At 38.3% G+C, this 23,293-nt stretch overlaps 1 long non-coding RNA gene across 2 annotated transcripts in view; it reads right to left on the bottom strand.

The window, feature by feature from the left end:
* Positions 1 to 23,293, bottom strand: part of LOC124071156 — a 78,764-nt gene that overhangs the window by 35,799 nt on the left and 19,672 nt on the right. The window contains exon 4 of one of the 2 annotated variants that reach the window (XR_006845296.1): positions 6,565 to 7,013. The exons of the other annotated variant lie outside the window; for it this stretch is intronic. This is a non-coding gene — a long non-coding RNA (uncharacterized LOC124071156). Of the gene's footprint in view, positions 1 to 6,564; positions 7,014 to 23,293 lie in introns of those variants that run through there. 2 annotated transcript variants of the gene reach the window in all.

The following is a 23,293-nucleotide window of genomic DNA, read 5'->3' as shown; positions in this document are numbered from 1 at the left end:
ATGAAAAGACATACACAGGAAAAACAGAATCTTACACATGGCTCCTGCAAAGAGTGGCTTCACTGTTTCCAAATCCTGGATTTATCGTCGAGTTTAATGCAGTACAGTTACTGTTTTCACACTGCATTGGTTGGTTAATATTTCTAGGAACATTATAATGCAGTTTGTCCCTCCTGACGAGCTTCGGTAGAGTAGCACGAAACAAAAACCTGAGGCACCAGAGCAGCCATCATAATGTAAGTGATAATCAAACTGCCAAACATACTGATAACCCTTTCTTTCTCTCTCTGTATCTTTCTGCAGGTCTCTCTCCATCCAGATCTACATGTTGAACTGCATCCGGCCCTCTGACAAACCCAGTGTCTACTATCAACATCTGCCCATGTTGTTCTTCTATGTAGTGCTAATATAACTAACTTAAACAACATATCAGCTAAAAAACAAATACATACAATACAAAGTCTTCAGAATTCCAATTATAACAACCTGTCATGTTTGTCCTTTGTAATTTATGATGTTTATTGCATGTATGTTTCTCTCTCTCTCTCTTTCATCCTCTCTGTCCTGTCGACCACTCCCCTCCCCCTTCACCCGGCCGACTATCAGCAGGATAGTTCTCCCTTGCGAGCTGGGTCCTGCTCAAGGTTTCTTCCTGTTAAAAGGGAGTTTTTCCTTGCCACTGTCTGCTTGCTCGGGGGTTCAGGCTATGGGTCTCTGTAAAGCATCTAGAGACAATTTTGATTGTATAAGGTGCTATATAAATAAATAAATTGAAAATGAATTGAAATAACTTTAATCTATTCACCCACCCATCCATTTTCTGACACTTGTTTGTCAGGGTTGCAACTATTTTACAAAATAGTTATGTTGTTCTCCACTTTATATTTTATCTGTTTAACAACTTTCAGAGACTGTGATATTTCAGTTACTGTAACTTGTTACCCAGCAGGTAAACAAGCCTACTTTGTTAGAGGGAGATGACCTTAAGCAATCATTGTTTTGACAAAATATCTTACCCGATTTTCACAGAAGTATGTGCAGACTTTAAAAAGTTACAGTAAGGAATTAGGAAAATATATCTTTTGTTGTGCAGAATCATCAGTGTGAAACAAGGATGACACGGATTATTTATTTATGTTAAATCTTTAACAGGAGTGTGTTGGATACTCTGTATTTCCTGTGCTGCAGCCTGTCTGCGCATTACTCACAGTCCCACAGGTCCGAAACTTGGTCTGCTGATTGCCAAACAGGTAAACACATCAAGCATGCAACTGGAGCGCTGACTTTTTCCGTTGGAAATTGGTACAACCTCAGGCCATTTAGAAAACAAATATTAAGCCAGTGTTGTATTATTTTTCCCGTTCCACAATAAATGTTAACAAGGCATTCAGTTCAATGTCTGGCTGGGAAGAACCGAAAGGTAAAGCTAATGAAAACAAACACCATCATTGTCCAGCAGAGAGCTACACTAATTTAGAAGCAAAACAAAGAAACTAAAAAGCATTTCAACCAGTGTGCCACTAAAACACATTAATAAACTACAAACACATGAACAGAGCATTGTGCATGAACAGACACACATCCAGCGGATAACACTGTTCTTTACTGCAAGTTCAAATACATTATGTCAGCATGTCAGATCTGTTCACAATAATAATAATGATGCTTTAAAAACCGTGAAATGCATGTGCTGTTTTTTTTTATTATATGTCACTTTGTACTTGAATCCTGCCAGCTGCTTTTTTTTTTTATATACTTTTTGTTTTTGATGAGTATATATATATAGATTATTATTATTATCATTATTGGGCAGCTACTCTTATCCTCTCAGATGGAATAAAGAACCCTTTAGAATAAACTAGACTTGAAATTTCACTTTATTAAAATTTTAACATCACTTTATTTACTTAAAATCTCTCGGTTTTCCTAAAATTAGCATATTTGCATATCCTGTTGAGAATGACTGCCCTAAGAATTAAATGACTTTGACATTAAATCTGTATATGTGCTAGTATTGATGTACATGTGCGTACGGATACTCCTATTTAACTTACTAGTTACTTAACTATGAGTGTGCATGATACTTAGAACAGCACTTAGTGCTTGTTTTTTTGTTTGATCAGCTTTGCAAAAGTACATTACATACACATAGTGTGGTGGAAGAACACACAAATTCACCCAGTGTGTATGCATCAGACAGGTGGAACTCTGACAGCCATGAATTAGCTGGTAATGAGAGCCTTCTCTGTAATGGGCGGAGGCACCCACTGGCTGAAGGAAACAAAAGGTCAAACTGCGTGAGCTGCCACAAATTTGTTAAAAGGTCAGACTTGACACTGAAGCATTCTTCAGCACAAAATCTTTACAGGTTATAAAAGACGTCCATATTTATGTAGGTTCAATTTGCATGTGTATATGTGTTGCTATGGTTACATTATGGGATATTTGATTGACGCACATTTTATTTTCTGTTCCTTGGGTATTGCAGCTCTTCTGAAATCTGCTGTCTACACTGCTAGTCTCATAAATAATACATCTTTGATATGTGATGACATTACTGACCACCTCAGTATTAATTCATCTGGGAAGACACTGTACGGTTTGTGACCCAGAGTTTGTGTATCAACATATAATTTGACAGCACTATTTTCTGTTTTTTATTTTTCATATATTGAAGTGTAGGTAGATAAGATTACATTCAGAATGATTGGTATTCTTTGCTGCTGCCCCTTTTGCTTTCATAATTTACAAAACACCTTCTGATTCCCTGGTTATCAAGCTGAAGTGTCCTTAAGGCCTCCACTATCACAGTAGACTAAAGAAAGTTTGTTTTTTTGCCTCTGCACCAGCGATAACTGTTGTCAAAGTCGTTTCGGGTCATCCGTGCCTCCATTCCTCTGTCCCATTCTCGTGAACGCAATATCTCAGGAACGCCTTAAGGGAATCTCTTCAAATATACCACAAATATCAACTTGGACCCAAGGGTAAAATGATTAAGTTTTGCTTGTCAAAGGTCAAGGTCGCTGTGAGCTTAGGTCCATCGCATTTTCAGGACTGCGATATCTGAGGAACGTCTTGAGGGAATTTCTTAAAATTAAGCACAAATATCCCCAATAAACACAACAGGCTTACTGAAAATTAGTTTCCTGATCTCTGAAAGCATTTTTAAAAGCATTTTTTCACTAAAACTAGACCAATAACTCCAAGTCTGGAAATACTGAATGATGTAATAGTATTGGCTTATACGTCTAGAGGTTCAGGGCAGAAATGCCAAAGATAATTCGGTTACTTGTCATGGAACAACAAAGTAAAGACATACCCACAATCTGCTGATGGAGATCATGTGATCTAATCCATAGTTCCAGGACAGCTACAGAAATTGTAGCTAGATTAACTGCTGTTTTGAGGTTAAGAATGAACGTTTAACGAGGAAAAACATAATATGAATCCATAAACAAACGTGATAAAAGCTTGCCATTGTAAAGACAGGTATCAAAGTGTTCTCAGACAACAAAGTTAAGGCAGTTTGATGAGTTTACTTAAAGCACAGCTGTTCATTAACGCATTGTCAAGATTTAATCTCTCAGAAAATATGAAGAAGTAAAACAAAATAGATGGCTGACGGCACCTCTGGCTTTTTATTCCACGGCTGAAATGTGTCATTCGTTAGGTAGATTATTCCCATTAGCACTCAGTGAAAAGAGATCTGCAGGTGGGGGTCTTGTATAATTCTCACCATTCAAACAGGTCTGCATAGACTGTGCGTGCAGAGAAACTGTAAGTTTCTCAAGCCTTTTCATGAAATCTTTCAAGGGGTTCCCAAACCCTGATTCTTCTTTTCATGATGGATTCAGTGTATTAATAATAGACAGGGACACTATTATTCTGGGTTATCCAATTTAAAGTGATGAAAAAGTAATACACTGATGCTTGGGTAAAATGAGAAATATGAGAAAAGAGAGAAAAAAATGATATAAAGGGGTTTCTTAGAAAGGGGAGATGTGCAGAATATCATATTAGTCCAGTGTAAATCATTCTTGTGCAATTTACTAAGTGCTCACAGAACTGAAAGGCTTAGCTGGACTCACGAGAGCAGATACATAAAACTTTAAAAAGCCTATGTATGCACAAAAACAGAAATATGCCATATGTACCCGATTATGTACACAGTGTTTATCATCATGTATCTCCATCATCGTGTGAAACTGTGCACACAATCCAAACTCCCACAAGTCACCAAAATATGCAACGATCCAAGTCTCACTATCGCCACTTGTAGCTCCACAACTCTGCCATTGTGAGTGCATTTAGCAATTTATTACAATGTCTTGAGGAGATTAAATGTATTGTGATAAGGCTGTCCAAAGTGTGGTCCTCCATAAAGTTCAGCGTCGGATAGATTCAATGTGTATGTATGTGTATTTTCTATGAGGTTCCGTTTAATTTAATTTTTATTTTAAAGAGCTTCCACAAATTCATTGTGTCAATATGTGTTTTATTTTGAAAGAAGTGAAGGGTAGAAAGGAGAAAATGACAATAAGGAGTTTCTTCACTTGAAGAGATGCGAGATGATGTCTGAGAAATTAGCTAACAAAGGGGTGTCTCCTAAAACATGTATTCACCCTTGTCCCACACTGGGTGGATTAATCGAGCCTATTCATCAGAATGAGTGGATCAATTTACCGTTTGAGAGCACCAGCCCCCTTTATATGAAACTGAGTGGTTCAAATTTATATTCTGTTGTCTCTTTAGTCTCTCCCTTCTCCCTCTCTCCCAAATTCTGTCTTGTGCTCTCTTTTGCCTTATCGGTCTCTTCTCTCTCCACCTTTGCTATATTCTTCTAAAAGCCTCAGGGAGAGTGAGAGAGAGCATGAGGTATGTAAAAAAAGAAAGAAGCACTCACTGCCAGAGAGTGATGAGAAATCCACTTCAAGCTAATGGAATACAAAGGCGACGTCTCGCTAATTTTCAATTCAATTACTTTGTGATTAATGCTCTAAAGGGGGATGTTCTTCAATGTGGTCGTCACTCACTTCACCTGATTAAATATCCAGTTCTTTGCCAAAACAATCAGAGGCAGATTTGGTGCCACTGCTATTGTTACTCAAGAAGGGAACTACAGAGTTATGAATCAGGCAGATTATAATTAGTGTGTTATGCAGATTACAGATACTGTCTGCTGTGGATGGTCTTAGTATGTAGGTGCATGTTGAACCAGTCCCTCCACCTCATCCAAACTGTCTAGTTTTTTCATTACCTGTGACTTAGATAGGAAGAAGGAAAAAAATATTTGGATATTAGACTCTGGATCACAATCAACGAGAAATCTGTTTTTTGCTTGTTGCTGCTCATGTTGTGCAGTCTGGAGTGAGCATTTTCAGAGATAATTATATACAAAGAAAACATAATGAACATTTTCCCCCCTGATGATTATGTCCTGTATTGTGAGGCAGCCCCAGCACACATTCTCTCAAGGCGTATCAGTGCTGCAATTGACTTTGCACAGTCGAAACTTAATTTGATTTGCGTAATAATGAAATCTGATGTCTTGCATTAGAAAGGGAAAATATGTTGACAATCTTAATAACAATGGGCTGCTATAAATGCTGATGATTAGCATGAAGGTTTGTTTGCACATACAGTATTGCTGTGTGTACTTCAATTACATTGTGCCTGTGAGTGTGTACTTCATCTTTGCATGGTTGTTGTTGAATGACCTTGAGCTGTATGGATTTGCCAGATTTTCCCCACACACTAATCTTCATGCTGTTTTACAATGCTGTTGCCTTGTACAACAGTACAATGTCAATAAGCAGAATTGTTTATGGTGATCCCAGCACTGAAACATTACATTAAAAGCATAATAATACAGGAACATCCTAGAACAGAAAAATACAAATTTTAAGTCAGAAAAACAAAGCGAATTTTGTATTGATTTGACCCTTTTTTGACCATTGTGCAGGCTAATTCATTTGTTTTAATTCAGAAGAAAGCAGTTTCAATGAGAATGGCTCAGATGTTCTCTGTGGAGTTTCCAGAGAAAGAGGTTACATGTTGCAGTTTGTTATGCCCCCAGTACATATCTAGAATAACCACGGAAAAGATACCTTTAAAATGGCCAAATCCACGGGATTTATCAAGATAAAAACAAATACTACCAAAATGACAGCCACATTGATTTTTTGGTGGGCAATTGCTAAAATGTGGTTTTGCTATTTAGGTGAGCTGACCCTTTTAGAACTCGTCAGCCACACACACACACTACTGGTACAACAGAACATGTAATAATGAGAAAACATGATTTACAAACATCTGCAGAAAATGCCAATCACACCATGCTGACACATAGTTGAGACAGACTGTAGGCCATCTAAGCTGGCTGCAGTGGAGAAGATGAAAGCACTTAGAGTAAACAGTAAGACATACTGGATTGCTATCAAGAGAAAACAGCCATAATATAATGTGATGTTTACAGGCCTTGGGGCTGTAGTGAACTGTCACTATATGGAGAAGCACATAATTCTAAAGCCAGGTCTATGCAGAGAAAGGAACAAAGACTCCAAGGCTTGGCAAGGACTTTATTGTAGCCTCAGGACTGATTTTAACTTGTTTGATTGGATGCAAACACCGTTTTTTTCCTTGTCTGAGTGTGCCTACCATTAACACCTTGGGCTACTTTACTTGTGATATAGATTTTGTTGGAATTCACAAAAATGTTCCCGATTTAAGGATGTTAAAGATGACACAAGCAGATGAGGGGCAGAAGTCTGCAATACATTCATTTTCTTTAAATATATATATATTAACAGTACAAATAAAATATATAAATATACACACACTGACATTTAATATTAAATTAAGAAGTTTTATCTCATAAGAATCAGCAGATCTTTCATGTCTTGTGCCAGGGCAGGCTGCCTGTTACATGAGGGTACCTCTTGGCTGCATTGCAGATATAAAATTCATATTCTGTGGCCGAAGCTTGATCTTCCTCCTTTTCTCTGCAACAGGGCCTGAACAGAATGTAAACGTGGGAGATACAGGGGATCAGTCCTCTGCTCTACCTGCCACTTCTTATGTCTCTGTTCCTATCTGCAACAATTAATGTATCTGATGTTTTATATTACTAAGCTTCGAAGTGCACATTTTCTTTGAAGGCAAATCTCTATTGCTGGTGCCATGGTGACAATTTGAGAATCTAAAGCAGCCGTCAAACATCTGTTCATGAGAACAGAGAAGACATAACAATACCACCTATAAGCCTGGTGACTGCTAATGTTTACCCAACACACTGTATATACGTATCATCTAAAATCTGTCTGGAGAAGTGTGAATTATGCTATTCCCTTCCAGATGTACAAAGCACAAGCCAGGCATATAACTGTCAGGAGAAATAAATGCCTTCCACCTTGTCGGTCTGCTGAAATATCACTGTCACTTGAGGTTGTTTCGGTCCTAGAGAGCACTCAGCAGTCGCTCAAACAAGCACTCTGGGCTTTTCAGTGTGAGGGCTAAAACGAGCTGAAACCTTCTTCAGTGGGGGAAGATAAAAGAAAAAGAGAAACTAGACCCCTTCTCCACTTAAATGTCTATTTCTATATGTATTTTGCACATGTGCTTCTCAGACAGGCTATAATTAAAACAACTAAATAAATAAATAAATAAAGAAGACAAATGACTGAGTGAGCAAGTCAACCAAGCAATTGAATGAGTAATTCAACAAGGATGCGAGCTGGGGGACTGATCAGCCAACTGACTGACAGCGAGACAGCTGACTGATCATCTGAGTGACTGATGTCCAGGTGAAGCTTTACTGATTCTTAGAATACTAATCATGACATTGCACAGACAGAGAGGGACAGTGAAAGTGAAATGGAAGAGTGAAAGAAGGAAGGGGGAGAGAGAGAGAGCGAAATAGAAAGAGAGCTGAAATAGCCGCAGGTGAGCGCAGAAAGCTACATGAGGCTTCACTGGTGTGCAGTTCTAGGTTCTTCTAGATAAGACTCAAATGGGAAATTGCAATATGGAGGCACAGTCTCAACTGGAATACTAAGAGACTGTCTCTGCATCTCTTTCTCTCCCTCCATAAGTACTCAGTAGAGGACAGTATGCCAATGAAATCATGTATGCATTTTCTTTATGATTATTGCACTGGCACTAAACTTTGCAACAGACATGTGAAACGGTAATTAGTCTAATTATGAAACCTTACTTTCTCTTATACAGGACATTGAAACTAGTCAGCAGGGTCTAGTTCATTTATAGGAAATACAACTATTTAAGGATATTTTCCTGTCTTTTTGGCTTACATTTAAATTACATTACCTACTAATATTTTCCTGTATAAATCTTTGCTTTTGTTTTGATAATGTTCATGAGACTTCAAAGGCCCCATTCAATCCCAGCAGATATCCTGTGCAGCCAGCAGGGGGTACTGCTGATCTCTACTAAATGTGACAGCAAAGAAGCACACACGCACACACAAAATCATGTATTTGTTCTATAGCTCATTTTAAGAAAGTCTACTTACAAACATATTGTATGGTGTAAGCTTTGACCTTGCTGGTTTGTATTTCATGGGCAGTTCCCCCACCCACAGGTGACAGTTTACTATTCTGAACTGTGATCATCAAACTCATCAAAGATCACTAATCTAAATCAAAGCGAAGGTTCCTGCCAAACTTTCAGCCGACCATCTTTTCAAACAGGTTAAATTCAAAGGTGCCATTGTGTCAGTTTTTTGCTAAGTGCAAAGCCACAAGGAGGAATCTCTGCACGCTGCAATCCACACACTGGTGACATATTTACTCATACAAGAGTATGTCCAAAGATCACTGAAAATAAGGGACTGTGGGATAATGTACCATGTACCTGCATGATACTCTAAACTTACTTCTTTACCCAACCCACCATATATGTCTTGAAGATATAAATGCAGCTGAGACAAAATGGCACTGAGAGCTAACCCTGCGCCCAGATCGCAGCTGTCACGTCAGCATTGTGCTCGTGTGATGACAGTGTTCATGAAACACTGAAGCATCCATCTATGCTGGTTTGATCTTGTCTGAGAATTTCAAAGCATCGACAGCAAAAGAGAAGCTAAACTTTCCATGCCGTGTGCAGTTTTCCATTGACATGTGTAAGTGTTCCTGTCTATTTCTTCCCCTCAACAATAATGCATATGATTACGCTACAAGAAAAGCATGGCTCACAGTGAGTGCGTTCTTGAGCGAAGAAGAGAGCGACTGATGGTGGCTAAGCTAAGGTCAGACAGTGTTAGCGACTGGAGCAGAGACAAATGTTAGCAGTCAGGTTGTCTAGTGGCAGGAAATGTACAATGCAGATTACAGTTTGACCCTAAATAAACATTCCTTTTTTGTCATCATCTTCTGGATTGGAGTCGACAATGGCTGACATTGTGGTAATGGTTAGGGGTGCCCTATGAACTGCCGTACTACTACCAGATCTGAAGAGGATCGTTGAATAAAGCAGGAGCTAAACAATCTTACGGTGGCTCGCTCATATCGATAACACAAATATTAAATCTATTTAAATTCTTTTGTAATAATTTTGTGAATTTTTTTGAGTGGGATAGAATAGCCAAAAGTCTACAGTCCTCTAACAATAAGCTACAGTTATTGACACCTTCACAAATAACCAATGGGACACTTGTGTGAGGTCCACCGAGAGGAAGCTACTTCTGCCTTTAGCTCTGGTAAAAATGACAGTTAACAATGTTGTGCATAAACACTATAAAAGAGCAAATTCATTAACCATGCTCTTGTTGGAAGAATGGTGACCTGAATGTATACATATGCAATAATGAACATGATGCACCGTTTTATGGCACCAACTTTAAAAAACGTAAGAGGCTAACATTTTGTAGCGAGTACTCAAAGCCAAAAATATTTCATTACAAATGCATAGGTGGGTCATATTGTATAGCCCTATGAAGCCCAAGACAGTCTCTGATTGGCCAACAGACTCATTGCAAGGCATCATGGGACTACCAGTGGATAGCTGAAGCTGTCAAACTCCCAGCTGGCAACTCACACACAAAGGGTAAAGAGGTAGTAAACATTTAAACAGTAAACACTTGTTTCAAAACTCAGCTACCTTATCAGTGTCAAAACCATTTCTGTATTAGAATAAGTATTCACCTCACAGCCCAAAACTTTTCATAATCTCTGAGGGTTATCAAATGCTAATAGAGCATGAAATGCTAAACTGATGATTTCAGCATTGCAAGGCTTGAAGCTTGATGTCATCAGACAGATAGACAGACAGACAGACAGACTGCAACTATACAAATCAATTTTACTGATAAACACATCAACACACCCCGAAACCTAACCTACATTTAGCAAGTAAAACAAACAAACAAACAAACAAACAAAAAAAAAATTAAACCCTATTAAAAAATAGGAACTCTTTAGTTCTCCTCTCATACAAAGTGCATAAATAAAGAAAGAGATGAACCTACTATACAAACAAAAACAGTGTTCCACATTGTGCACATTATGACATTGTTTTATCGTGGCTCATGAAAATATAATTAACAAACTGCATATGAGCTATAATAAAGACAGATTCTGTCAAGACTTGGCAAAAATAGACCTGGCAATTCTACTGGCAGTTGCACTAACTTGCATTCTACAGAGGGAAGGAAGTTTTCTTAATGATCATCTTAGCTGGTTGGAGCATAAAGTGCACAATATTGTAGCAGAGACATTTTTTGGCTAAATGTGTGTATATGAAGTGTTCACTTTATTCTTCATCGTGGTGTTATTCACTGTGGGATGTATGGGAACTATGATCCATCTGTCTCCATGGACTCAGATTCATCAGTGACAAACCTGAGGCATCAGCATCAATCACGACACTGTCATATTATAACTGACAGCACTTCCTAACAGAGACATATTTTCTGAGAAAAGGGTGCTCTTCTAGTTTTTGGGAACTTGAGAGACCTTACAGAGTGACACATAAAACACACAAGCAGAGTTATGGAGTAATGATACATTATCAAATATGGAATATGACAAAGACCACATCAATAATTAAATCAATAGCAGATAATTTACATGTCAATTTGTTCAGTCATAACATGATATTATATATATATATATATATATATATATATATATATATATATATACACACATATATATGATAGATAGATAGATACTTTATTGATCCCAAGAGAAATTCAATATACTGTATAATCGACGATTGTCTTTGCACCTGGAAGTCCCTGGATAATTTGAACATTCAAATGCACAAAAACACAAATGAGGAAAAGGTCATGGCACCTTATATACCTCGTGAGCAAGAGTCTCAATTTCTGTGGTGACATTTATAGTGCTATCGTGACCTTTATCAAAGTTCCATTATTTGTATATTGATATATATGATCTTTCTGTGGGTACTTTTCAACTAACAAATTATTTGCAATGACTTATTTGATACTAAGTAGTTTGAAATATGTGCTTTGATGGGAATCTTATGTATTACAACTTTAAACAAAATTTTCTTGTCTCTGACTGAGAAGTTTATTTCACGGAAGTTGTGAGGAGTGTGAAAGAGAGCTTGGGAATTGGAGAAAGGGGGCGGAAAGAAAGTCGTTATTTAACCCATAACCAAGATGCACTCAGCACTTAGCGCTCATAATCAGTTCCCATGGTGCCGTTCTGTTACAGTGATTATTTTAAAAGCCTTGCGAACAGACTCATTGGACTGCCATTTTAGTGGTGCTTTTAGTATGACACAAAGAACACCTTACTTTTACCAGCTAGCCGCGCATTTTATGTGAGCTACTTGTCTGTCTGATTGTCTCATGAGTACTTGTGTTAGCAGAGCTGAAATAATGCTATCATGCAATTTGATCCGAAATAGATTTAGACACATTTACATGACATTTGAAAGCAGTTAGCTGACATTTGTCCAGAGCAATGAGTGAGCCAGCAGCAGGGGTTCACTGATCTCCTCACGTTTATAGTTAAATTAGCTGCAGTTTGGAGCAAGTGAGCCTCAGAGGCTAAGCCAGCGTAAGAACCTTGGGTTCATTCTAGTTATCTTGCATGGTCTCTGCTTGGTATGAATATGAATATAAAGCCTGCAGATTCCTATTGTCAAAGGGACATTGCAACACTATCTAATAACCTAATGTTTTTCTACAAAACTCCAGTGCACTCATAAATGAATACAGGCAATATATTGTTCTTAACACTGGGTGCATGCAAGCATCTACAGTTGCAATTCAGACCACGATCCCCATTTGATTATGTGGCGATCAGTAGCACTGCTGTGATACACAACTCCCATAGTAGTTTTGATTCCATGCAGTAATGTTGCATTTATTCAGGAATTTATTTATTCCATGACTGCTCAAACAAAAACATCCATCTAAATACCTTTAGTATTCTCACATCAACACAAACATGTCAATGCCAAATGCCCATCTACTGCAAAAACAAGAAGCGGTTTCAAAATAGACTGAAAATGGTTACTGCTATGAATGACACACAGGCCTGTAGGTGAGGAGCAATTTAAATGTATTACTTATTGCAAAGTGATTTCATGCCATCAGGTATTCTCTGAATCATTCAACTGTACAACAAAACATGGCACATACAGAACAGGCAGGCTGCTGAATAATCATATGGCATTATATGGAAATGGAACTGCAATCAGAAAAAGTCCCAAAGCCACTGAATCAATGTTGTTTTGTATATGCTGTGAATTTAATGGAATTTTGAGTGCAAACTATAAATGCTTTGGAAAAGTAATGCATCTGGTCAAAAACAACTGGTCAAATGTAATCTAGTATATTCTCCCCGTTACATATGGCTTTTGGGTTGATTGTCAGCTTTGCTCTCATGGGAAGATTATGAGATGGTCAAAACTTAGAATTCACGATTATTCTTGGATGACAAAAAAAAAATAATTATCTCCACTAAATAGCCCACTTCCTTTGGCGTTTTGTACTTGTTATAGTCCTTCCCTCAAACAATGCAGTGGCTCTGAAACTGGATATAATGCCATATAATGCCAGAAATGTTCCTCATGCACATAAGATTAGTGGGGCAGAAATATTTTCATGTACATACCAAAACAAGTGGTGACACTGAACTGCATCACCTGATGTAAATTGTAACAGGCAGCTGCATTACTCAACACTGTACAAATTTTTAGTTTCTAAATTACTTTTTGTATCTTCCTCGTCATTAAACAATATCTTGATTCTGAATGTTGGACACTTGTCATTATATTTAGATGTAACACTAGTGCTGAAATTGCAAGTGGGAGACACACTTGGTTTTTGTACCTCTTTTCACTCCTCTCACTTTGACCACTTCGAGCTTGCAACAAGACTGACTGGAACAATTAATTCCAATGGTGTCTTGTCTGTTGCAATAAAAGCGAGTTCAGTGATGTGCATGCTTTAAGATTTAATTACCCTTAGAGGTGGAAAGCTATAAATAGATTATTAATGTGTGTTTGTGTGTGTGTGGGTTTGCTTGCAATGGAGAGAGAAAAGTAGTTGCGGGAGACCGCAGCAGCTACCCCACCAACATGCACCTATAAGTGTGTACAGTTCTGAAAAATGTTATGGGAGAACATTTACCATACACAGTTTGTAACCCTGTATAGAATAATTTTGGACATGCAAGAAGAAAATAGAGTTTAGGTGTTAAATTATCTTACTTTCCGCCATCTGCACTGGAGATCATTCAAGGTTGCACCCTCTGATTCCAATGAATTACTTCCTCACACTGATTCAGAGACCATAGAGCTGTCTCTTGAAATCATTGTAGAGAGCTATAGCGGCGAACAGCAATAAGGCCGTCTAAGGAGCGTAACATTGCTATGAACAGTTTTGTACGTCGATGCATAGGCTACACTACAAACCAAACACTATATTTCACAAGAGACGTATGACAACACAGCCTGTGGGGCTCAAAAGTTGTTTAAGCAAACTACTGTTATTGCATTTTTCAGTGCTGTCATCTGTATAATTTTTCTATTGCTCCCAAGCCAGTCAGGCTGTTCTTTGATATTGTGAAAAGTCATAATATCCCGTGCTTCATATACATTCATATACATTAAGAATAAAATGGGACAGGTTCATATAGCTGGGTCTTTTGTTCCTTTTCAGGGAGAAACTCCTTTAAAAAGCAATGAATTCATGAATTTTTCAATCACTGCTTACAACTTGGTTAATTTAATTTGCAAATAAGTACATACAGTTAAATGTCAGGTTCACGTTCAGGGAGCAAAAAGTGTATTTGAGGCTGAGTAGACTCGTCTTTTAATGGTTCTGACTGGGCAGCTATTTGACTTCTTCTGGGTGGTGGTTACTCTCATAACCTTATCTCAAAGCTTTTCAGCCAAGCTTCCTTGTTTTGTAGAAAAGACTCTTGAAGGGTTCTTTGTAAGAATGAGGGTTCCATTAAGGACCATTTTCATCCAAATAACTCTTTCCACAAGAAAGAGCTCTTCAAGGATTGTTGAAAGCATGGGTGTTAAACGATCCCCACCGTGAAATATTCAAACATTTGCCATGCTTCAAATGGTATTTTTAAATGTAAGTAACATGTTCTGTTTTTGGACACTTCACATTGTTCATGCTCATGTGTTTTCTGACATCTCATGGACGAAACTTGCATCAGATGATTTTTTTAATATCCATAAGGTCTTCCTTGCTAATGCAGCAATACTGCAGAGCAAAAACGCTAAAAAATGGACTTCTGTTTATTTAGTGCATTTCTAGTCCTGTGATCTCTTGAAGTATGTCACAGCACATGCCACATTCACATACATGTTCATGCTATGATTGCAGAGGGTGCCATACCATGCGGGGTGCCGATATGCTCATAAAGAGATATACAGTTTCTATCTAAAGTGCCCCATGATATTTGTATGGTCATCCATTCACACAAACACTCACATATCGATGAAACAGCCATAGGGTTCAGTATCTTGTCCAAGGACACTTCGACAATCAGCCAGATGTTGGGATCAAACCACTGACCTTCCACTCTACCTCCTGCGCCACAGCCACACTTTACGGGTAAAGAGCTTTTACTTTTTTACTTTTACTTTATATTTAAAGTGGTACTGTGTAAAATTTCTGCATGGGTTTTTGCTTGTGTCCCAAGCGGTATAGCTATACAGCATACATGATATTGCAAAGAGTAAGACTGTATAAAGTGTCTCCTGGCCAAAGCTCAGATTTAGTCATGTATTAGTCATGTCCTTGGACTGTGCTGCCTGAGTTGAAAAGTTATGTTGTGGAAAGGCGAGGTGAGAGCCCTTGAGTAGAAAATTCTGTAAGGGATATGAAAGCATGTTGGGCCTGAATACAGCGCTGTTATTGTGTGTTTTTGTGTCTATATACTGTGTGCACGTGTTTTTGTGTGCTTGTATGTGTCCACGTGTCTGCTTTCCTGGCCAGCTGCTCACAGTAGCTACATGATTGGCTGTAGGCATGTAATGTTTCACATCAGCAGTTCTTACGAGTAGAATATAAAATTGAGAAAAAGCCCCTGGAAGAACATTTGTTTTGCATCATAAATGGCCGTGTATCTTTTATATACAGATGTTTCATAAGCACTTTTCATTTTTAAGAACAGTCAGCTGTTAGTGTGGACACGAGCTATTGCTATAGCTTTACACCTCTCCTTCACTTCACTGTCACAGGTGATGATCATTTATTGTGAAATGAGGACTGCTATGAAAATGAGCTGCAGAATATCTCATCTATACAATTTGAAAACAAATCCAAACAAGTGGATTACTATTGTAAATTATCAAGTAAAATCATAAATTTTCTAACTTATGATTCAGTTTGAATTGAAAACCATAACCTCTCAGTTGCCAGAATTCTTAACCAGTTTGAGAAGCTGTGAATTACAAAAACATGAGGTCCAATATTCAGTTGCCTTATTACTGTGGTTTATTCCAATATTTACTTGCTTTGCTTTGTAGGGCCTTGGTTAATGTTTTTCTAAATTTCATTGATTGTTTTGCTGCTCGATCGAAGCATTATTCTCTGGAGTTTTAGTTCTTATTAACTGTTAGATTGGTCCAGTTTTTACTGCTGCTATCATTATCATTGGTCCAAACCTTTTTTGACTTTTTATTTGGTTAACGTTACCTGATGTGGACCAGGACTTATAAACTAAAGTTACAGTAAATTGACACTTTCTTTATGTAGACAGGATGTTAAAACGCAACGTGATTCAAACAAATTCAACTTCAGAGCCTCAAATTTGATTTAAGAAAAGATTTTGTTCTATTAGATTTTCAGCATCCAAACATGCTGAAATACTGGCATCAAGATGTGATGTTTTTTTGCTTTTGAGTTTGCTTAGCCTATTGTTCTCACCTTCTCAAATGAACTGCAGTAAAGCGACAGTAACGAGAGAGTTCAACAGTCTTATGGCTTGTGGGATGAAGCCTTCCCTGTGTGTTTTGGTGCTGGGCAGGATGTTGGTGTTTCATTCAACATGAACGATGTGTCATCTTGTAGATATATGTAGGTGTAAGCTTTCTGCACAGTTAATTTGCTATGGCAAGTCTTGTTCAGTAACTCCTCTAAAAGTGTAGCCGAAGTGAAGGCATACAGTCATGACAGGGTATTTATGCACAAAGTTATATATGAAACTGCTGAAATTATTATTATTTTTTTTACCAACAATCATTTACGAGGATAAAATTATATTTTATCTGCAGGTATTTCACCTTTGTGTCTCTTAAACCGTTTCTAATTCACCCTTGTCTCCCTCCACTTCCTTCCACATAAACAAAAGGAAAGAAAGCTGGCGCAGGGCAAGGAATTGTTAATTGGACCCTGACCATTTGCACAAAACCCAAGCAATTATTTTTCCAGGTGAGCAGGTGAATGGCAGCATAACGTGATAATTAGGTAACTGCAGTGGAAATGTGCATTTCTAAAAAGGGGAAGCATACGTTACAACTGCCTGACCATTTCATTGAGCTCCAACTCTTAACCATGTGTAAGGAATAACATCTCCTGAATGTTTTTATCAAAGGTGAACTTTCTAACTAAAAGCAAATAAGTAATCTTGCACGAAAGCACCTAGAGTTCCCAATCCATCCATCTTGTTTCAAAATCCAGCACAAACAAAAGATCATTTCAGCCATCCAAATGATTTCAATTCATATTTTTTGTACTCTTGTTTATCCAAAAAAAAAATGATATGAATTTAAATATGCATGTTTTTAGAAAAGATGAGATAACACACTTCACCACCAAACTCCCTCATGCCAGCTGGTTTTCTTATGAACAGCTGAAATAGTGTTTGGCACACCTGGCACCTCCTGGACTGCTTCAAGCTGTAGTGTGGGCAATAACTCACACATGACTGGTTAGCATAAACAATTAGAGTACTTGGGAAATTAGTCAGGATACAGTCTCAGAAAAGCAACCAGCTGATAACAGAAGAGACTATAATGTTAAGTCTAAGTGTGATCACAGTGTGCCGCATCTTCACGTACAGTACAGTTATGTATATCTATCAGTTGCTGGCTACTGAACACAAGGCCTATGAAAAATATAAAGAAACTGAAATGTCCCTGTGATGACCGTCCATCCATCTTCTCAGTCACAAATGGCTTGCTGACAGAACCGCGCAAATATGTTATGCTGATTAAATAAACATGATGCTGCAAATCTGTACTGAGACTGACAGAAGGAAAGTTAGTTAGCTGGGGAGCAGCAGAGGTGCATTTGGCTAAGGGAGCTAACAGCTCACAGTGCTAATAGCTTTCAGTGGAGCTAAGCACACACTAACAAATTACTTAAACTGAGTATCCCTTGGAGGTAGAAGTACTTTGGAGTTTTGCAGGCAATTTACATCAGTGTACGTTTCACCAAACTTCTGTCAGAGATGTAATTAACCAGATACAAATGGTGACCAAGTGGTGGAGTTGTGGCAGAGACAACTGAGACATCATTTTCCACATATTCTGTGTTGCTACTTTCTGTATCCTTTTTATTTGTTCTTAAAGAGAACTTCTCATTTCGTTTTAAACTTATTTCTTTGAGTTGACCATTTTATTGGTATTTTATTATGCCACAGAACAACTTAATGTGATACTAAAGTAAAGAAACATATTGATTGGTGATCAGCATTGGCCAATACTGCTGATCTGCATCAAAATCCCTGATTGGAGCACCCTTATTGAAGTCCATATGAACGATCTAGTTTTTGGTCGATTTTGTGGTGTTGTTTTGATGTTACATGATATTTGTCTCCTCCTTTAAAGTTAATCTGACAGCCTTTGTAAAAGAGTGAAAATTGGGTTGGCGCTTTCACCAGGTATAAAGAAATGGCTCCGACTTGGCCACAGAGCAAAAACTGCTGCATCTGAAAAAGGAAGCTGGGCATGACATTGACTGTGCCACAATCAGTCTAATTTGAGCCTCACTGTGGTGCAGAGTATTGCTCTGAAGTCAGTGGCGAGTGGCTTAAAGTATCACTGCCTCCTGTCTGACAGAAATGAATTGCTTTCACTTATGCCTTGGCAGTTCAGAAAATAAGATCTGTACTTCTGCTCTTCTTGCTAGCCTTAAGAAGATGAAAAAGGGTCTACAAAATACAAAATAGTGTGAAGGATTTACAGAGTCATTCATATTTATAACGCGCCAACTATATCTGCACACATTCAAAGGAGAAATAATAAAAGAACAGGATGGTAGTCAAAGAAAGCAAGGTTGTGATCCTTAACCAAATCTGAGTATAAAAACCCTTTGGAATCATGTTCCCCTGTTTGTTTTAAAGTGCTGGAACAGCCAGCTCCAGTTAAAGGCCATGACAGCTGATTGCAGCACCACCTGCACAGAGTGCGAGGAGGACTGCTCACCTACGTCAGGTTCCATTCACCTCAAGAGCAGCACCGGCAAGTTACAAGGATGGCTGACCTCAATAGTCAAATGGAGGGTGCACTGAGAATGGCTGCTTGTTGACTGGTAGTGCAGATCGCTACAAGTGGGTGAACACACATTGTTTGATGAACACAGAAATGATCGCAGACCTGGGCCTGCTCGTGCAAATATTTGAGAGTGTGAACCAAGGACATGCTGCTGAATGCTAAAACGCACAAAAGCAAAATTAGTTCCCTCCTCTCTCTCCAGTTTTAGCTCTCTGTATGGCACAGTCACACAGGAGCACACAAAACCCACAGAACATAAGACACCCATACATTAACACCACACACACACACACACACACACACACACACACACACTTATTCTTTTAGCGGCATGTGTCCACTTACCCAAAAGCTGTTGATAGATGTTGATTTCTAATGTATTACTATTAAAAAGGCAAGAAAAAAAAGGAAAAAAAAAGAAAAGCAAACTACCGGAAGAGAGGATTTATTGTCTCACACTCTTTAAATTAAGGAAGCAATGTATGCTTTTTCATTGTTTTGTATAAAACCGTATTTTCCATTTTCAAAGAAATCTGGCATAAATGCACAACTAATCCAGTCTAATCTACCCACGTTGATGCTATGAGCGGACCTCACGAACAACACGACAGCAGGGAACTTATCTTGATAAAGAGTTGAAAGTGTGCTGGTTTGCACAAACTGCATTAAGTCTGTTGCCTGAAGCTAGCCTCACTGTGTGAAAGTGCTCAAACTACCAATATCTTGTTGTGTAGACCTATTTATAGTGATAAAGTGCACTTTTACCAAAGAATCACCACTGACCCTATGACAAATGCAATGCATCTGGTAACACTTTAAAGACCCCAACAAGCAGTGTAATTACTCCCGAGATAAGGTGTAATTTTTTATACAAACAGTGTCACTGTAGTTGTAATTATAAATTATATGCTGTTACTGTTACAGTGTTGAGTATGACCATGACACTGAGCAAAAATTGACAAAAAAAAAGTGACATTTCAGGAAAGATGTAGTGATGACTTGTGTACAGCCTAATAAATCTGATGTGATTTTATTTCAAAATAACCTTATTTCCAACTAAAAGTGAAATTACATTGTTTCTTCGTAATTCAACTTTTGGGGTACTTAATCCTCCTTTGAAAAATATTTACACTCTTAGTGCTTGAGTTTCAATTATTAACAAGCACTGAAACAAAAAATAAAGAAACAACCAACAAGTAAATAAATTGCTCAGTAGGTCATACAAACACTGTAATACTACAAAAGGTAGCCAGTAGTGAAAAAATAATGAATAACCTCATATCTTGTTTTTCAGTACTGACATATATGTGTTGATACTGGTGCATAGGTTACTACATAACTCCTGTGTAATTGCTCGAAGCTGTAATCTGAAGAGTTACCTAAAGAGTTACCTCGTTACCTGGTAAAGACGGACTCCAGTAATCAACAATGGCAACTACTATATGCAAGCTGTCTCCACCCATAAATAATTAAAAATAAAAAGATGTTTTGATATTGTTAAAACTTTACATACTTAAACTTTAAAATACAGGCTGATTGTGATGCAAAATCTATTCATAAAGTCAGACTTTCTCAGAGATTTTTGTATTCTTGACTTTTTACCATTCAAATTATCGACTGATCAATTCCCTGTTTTCTTTTAGCTCACTAAAAAAGCAAAAGCAAAATTTAAAAAAAACCTCCATCTAAATGTCAGATTGTTCAACACAAAAGGTGGAGAGGTGTATAAAGTGTAGTGACTTTTCATCACTTTAAGAGGTTGTATTATAGCACCGTGGCGAATAGGATCAGTATAAGTCAGGGTATGGAATAGCTAACAGATGCACCTGATTGCACTTATATGAAGAACTGTCTTATCTATATTCAGAAGTAAGATCCCTTTATTTCAAGTGTTTCAATTTATCATGCAGTGGAGCCGTGCAGCCCACAGGCATGAGGCGGCATGATGAATGTCTAGCAAGGGGCCAAACAGTTCCCTTTGTATTTCCAATGGTAATTATAACAGCATAATAGGTCTCTGGAGACCCATTGAAATTACGGACGGGGACACACAGTGTCAACAAAACAATCATCTACTATAGATCACTGTTACTACCAGTGTAACAAAGGGAGTGAAACAAACTCCTGAAAGTCACAAGAAACACTGTTGGGCCAAAGATGAGGAAAAGAGACTGGGTGGTTTTGATTAAAGCCAATGTGTTCTAACCACAAAAGAGGAAGCAGGAGGAGCTTATGTCATATAAAAGGTTTGCAAGATGTCAAATATAATAGTATATTATTTATATCTGACAGATGATTGCACTTCTCTAACAACTGACTATACAAGTTTTGGATATATTATCTCTAGAAACAACTTTTGTTAGAAATGATGCTGCACTACTGAGTCAACTGAAACTTTGAGGGACACAACAAGGACTTGGAAATATAAAACCCTTTAAAATGTTCTGCTGTGTTGCTTCTGATTACCACTGCAGTGGATAAATGAGCAATCCTCAGCAGAGAGCGTTAGTGGGTTTTCCCAAAGTCCTTCATTTCTCCCTGTGCTCCTCCTTTGGCTCTGTGGACATCATTAGGCTGACTGAGGGATGCCAAGCAGCTCCTCTGCGTATATATGTGTATGTGTGGTGTGTGTGTGTGGTGTTAGCGGCAGTATTAGTGGAAATGAAGGCTAAGAGTCAAGGAAATGACAGCAGAAATTGTCAACAATGCAGCAGTTTCATGGGGGATTGGAAACGGAGTCATTGTGGCCAGGTTCACCAGTCTAATGGTCCCTAATTGATGTCCAATTATCAGTCTTCTCTCACAGTGGTGCCTGACCTCCGCCATGCAGTGTCTCCTGAGATACAGTAAATGATGTTCACACTTCATTTAGCACCAACTGGATAGGTGAATGTGCGCTAATAATCAACATGGTGTAATGGATTTCCCAAATGAGGCAGCTTTTGAATACAGATGGCTGTTCAAACTGTAATAAGGGGATTGGTGAGAACTACCCAATATGAAAAAAATAACACTTTAGAGAAGTTGCCATTGATTTGAAAGCAACATTATATCGTTATGCCTTTGATATCTATATACAAGTATTATGATGATGCTATTGTTTACATGGTGATGGTAAGTTGGCTATGTATTAAAATTGTGTTTTCTTTTCTGTTTTGATGTGATTTATGATCAGCAGTCTGCACGGGGCATTTTGTTTGGAGCAGTGCTGCTCCCATGTCTGACTTCACGACCAACTTAACATGCTCTTTGCAGCTTTATTTGGCTTTTGTCAGAAACAGACTGGACATGTTTTATCCATGGATCAGAGCAGAGAGACGCTTCTGACACATGGCTCACATTGTGAGATCTCAAGCTGATCGTAATACTAGCTTTTTAAAATCGCATTCCACAATGTTCATCAGCACATGTAATTTGCAAAGATTACGAAAGGCAGTTTGTTGCTGAGAAATAAGGGAGTAAGTGAACCTTGAGTTTTAATTTTCCTGCAACAACTTGTTCTTTTTGACCATACAAATACCTCTTCAGCCACACTCAGACAGTGTGTCTGAAGAGGCACAGACTCCTATTTGTCTGACCTCTTTCTATTCCAGGCATATTTTTTGATATTACCCAAGTTCAAGGCATTACCTTTACCTCAAAATTTCTGCCAACTTGCAATGCCAGGCCACATCCGGCGAAACAAGAAGGAGTGGATGTCATTGCCCTTATCCTGCTTCATAGGTTTCCAGGTGAAATTCGTTCAGCAAACAAATCCCTGTAATTTCCGATCTCTTACTGCAAATGCAGAAATGCTTAACAGCTATGAAGATATTTGTAGCAGAATGCCAACAACATATTCACTCTTCTAGTTTGCGTCTTGTTTCTTTGGTCTGCTTTTTCCTCTACATTCACCTACTCTTTGTGTTCCTTCATCTCCCCTTCTCATGTTTGTCCTCCGGTCCTCCCTAACCTGGTGAGATTTGCTCCTCTTGGATAGGCTCAGAACCAGATGGTGCTCAAAGGCTTAAAGGTTCTGACTGGCACCATTTCTGATTTGTGCTTATCTGGCCATGAACTGCCTCTCGTGTTGCTGAGAACATCCAGGCCAGTGGTTCATGTCTGTTTATATGCAGCGCAGCTGACCTTTGGGATCCCAGCCTTCCAGTCTGCTGCACATGGGACAAGCTGCCTGCCCCTAGTGCTCGATGATGCAAGGCACTTGATACTTGATAAAACCTTTATACCACATACATACACATATCTCTCTCTCTCTCTGTATGTGTGTGCCTGTGTGTGTGCTGTACCCAAACATAGGAAAAACTCTCTGGAGACTAACACATACATTCTGTAC

The sequence above is a fragment of the Scatophagus argus genome, chromosome 14 (genome assembly GCF_020382885.2).
Source record: "Scatophagus argus isolate fScaArg1 chromosome 14, fScaArg1.pri, whole genome shotgun sequence".
Lineage (NCBI taxonomy): Eukaryota > Metazoa > Chordata > Actinopteri > Scatophagidae > Scatophagus > Scatophagus argus.
This window is presented reverse-complemented; position numbering and strand designations above follow the sequence as displayed.